The following is a 2,500-nucleotide window of genomic DNA, read 5'->3' on the forward strand; positions in this document are numbered from 1 at the left end:
TAACCCATGTTGTGCCTTAACCTAACCCATGTTGTGCCTTAACCTAACCCATGTTGTGCCTTAACCTAACCCATGTTGTGCCTTAACCTAACCCATGTTGTGCCTTAACCTAACCCATGTTGTGCCTTAACCTAACCCATGTTGTGCCTTAACCTAACCCATGTTGTGCCTTAACCTAACCCATGTTGTGCCTTAACCTAACCCATGTTGTGCCTTAACCTAACCCATGTTGTGCCTTAACCTAACCCATGTCGTGCCTTAACCTAACCCACGTCGTGCCTTAACCTAACCCACGTTGTCGCCTAACGTAACCCACGTTGTCGCCTAAACCTGCTCTGTAATTGTTATACGACTCGTTCAATTAGTGTAGTGTTGCCCACCCGCAACCCTCGCAATATAGTTCGCTACTCGCACTCCCCGCTCCCCTGTGTATCGCTTCATGTTAAACACCTTGCAAGTCTTGCTCACTTTCCACATGCTCCTGCTGTACACTGTAATGTGGATGGCAGCAGGACGTACATGCCGCCCCTCCCCACGTCCCCACCTTGCCCCCTGCCTTCGCAAGCTGGTTGGTGAGAACTTTGCATGTTCAATGCCCTCCGCATGCGACGTACTCAGGCTACGTTGTGGTGCGGCCTGTGTCAACTGTCCGCTAATGTCGTACGCGTAAACCACAATCTGTACTGCACATTCGTCCTTATGTACTGAATGATACATCGTGGCACATGTGTGACCGTACAACGACTGCGCCCAAAAACGGCGGACCATACAGTGCAAATATTGTGCACGCAGCTACGTGTCGTCTCCCTATGAGAGCTGGATTGCAGTGTGGTACGCCATAGAGACGTGTGGGAGGAACGGACGCCGTGGATGGCGATCAGCATGAGCTGTCTGTTGATGTATTCGGACCTAGTCGTCTCTCCTCACACACCGTGATGGCATGGTGCACCGCGTTCCATATCTGCGACATGCTACAGAGGCCGGTTGACAGTCGTTCGAGCAATGGACATCGCATACGTACGGGGGCCACCTTCCACGTATTGTCTAGGCGTGCACATTTTGTTGCGTGTATGTGGGCAGACGTAGTGTGGCGTGACACCTGACACAGGCATGCAATAATCGTGGAAGTTGCAAATGGCGATGGACGCCTGCGTTTTCTGGTGAAGTTACGCAAATGAACAAATGGTAACCTGTTGTGGTGCGGTTGTTCTCGCTAGGGGTGAATCGGTGATGGCGACGATAGGTTGAGGTACTAACCGGTTGTTCCAGCGATACCCACCATGCCGACGAAACTGAACGGCATCTGGGTGTGAAGCGATACGCGGCGGTGGCTGGGTGGGACCGTCCCCGGCCGGTGAGGGGGCGCCTCCCGGCGTGCTGGCCGCGCGGTGCGTGGGCGCACGCGCTACAGCCGGCTGGTGGGGGCGGCCAGTGGCAGGCGCGCCGGCCGACGGACGCGGCAGGCGTCGCAGCTGCGCGCCGGCGCACCCTGCGCGCGGCGCCGTGCGGCCAAAGTAGGTCCTCGCGGGCCCGGTGCGAAGCGCGGTGGACATCTTCAGTGTGCTGGTCCGATTGAGGACTGTGTGCGTTGAGGATGCGCTGCCGCCCGGCGCTCGGCGCCGCGACGCCGTCTGCTGCTCGGTCGCCCCAGCGGTTCTCGCTGGTGGTTTGTATCGCAGCTGTGCGGATGTGTTGGCGCGTGCGCTGTGCTGGGAGAGTTCGCTTCGGCACCCAAGTGGGGCTTTTGTCCTTCTGTGGCGCTGGCGTTGGAGCTGCCGGTCACCGTAGGTGGCGCGTGTTGTCTCCCGCCGGCAATGCCACGACAGCACGCTCCCGGGCCTCTGTCGGCAGCGGCAAGCTCAGTTGGGAGCACGGGTGGTCGCACCGAAAGCGTCTACTCGCCTAACTCCGGGCGATTGCGCCTCTCTCGAACCCGACCAAGTACTTGGGACGGCGCTGCGCGCCGCCGGGACCTGAGAGGGTTTCGAGGTGTATTGTGCAGGGGAGCTCAGCCTCCTCCTGTTTGCAGAATGATTGAGCGGACGCTTGCGTGTTCGCGCGGGCCCCCGGGACACACTCCCGGGCGGCCGGCTGCTCAGCTCTAGTTGACGCAGCTCCCTGGTTGATCCTGCCAGTAGTCATATGCTTGTCTCAAAGATTAAGCCATGCATGTCTCAGTACAAGCCGCATTAAGGTGAAACCGCGAATGGCTCATTAAATCAGTTATGGTTCCTTAGATCGTACCCACGTTACTTGGATAACTGTGGTAATTCTAGAGCTAATACATGCAAACAGAGTCCCGACCAGAGATGGAAGGGACGCTTTTATTAGATCAAAACCAATCGGTCGGCTCGTCCGGTCCGTTTGCCTTGGTGACTCTGAATAACTTTGGGCTGATCGCACGGTCCTCGTACCGGCGACGCATCTTTCAAATGTCTGCCTTATCAACTGTCGATGGTAGGTTCTGCGCCTACCATGGTTGTAACGGGTAACGGGGAAT

The 2,500-nt window shown here is 57.2% G+C and overlaps 1 non-coding gene across 1 annotated transcript in view; it reads left to right on the top strand.

Moving 5' to 3' along the window:
• The first annotated feature begins 2,115 nt into the window (after window positions 1-2,115).
• LOC124772337 overlaps window positions 2,116-2,500 on the top strand; it is a 1,909-nt gene continuing 1,524 nt past the window's right edge. Inside the window, exon 1 of the ribosomal RNA XR_007013960.1 lies at window positions 2,116-2,500. This exon is cut by the window's right edge and continues 1,524 nt beyond it. This is a non-coding gene — a ribosomal RNA (small subunit ribosomal RNA).

This window comes from Schistocerca piceifrons, unplaced genomic scaffold (genome assembly GCF_021461385.2).
Source record: "Schistocerca piceifrons isolate TAMUIC-IGC-003096 unplaced genomic scaffold, iqSchPice1.1 HiC_scaffold_938, whole genome shotgun sequence".
NCBI classification, from domain to species: domain Eukaryota; kingdom Metazoa; phylum Arthropoda; class Insecta; order Orthoptera; family Acrididae; genus Schistocerca; species Schistocerca piceifrons.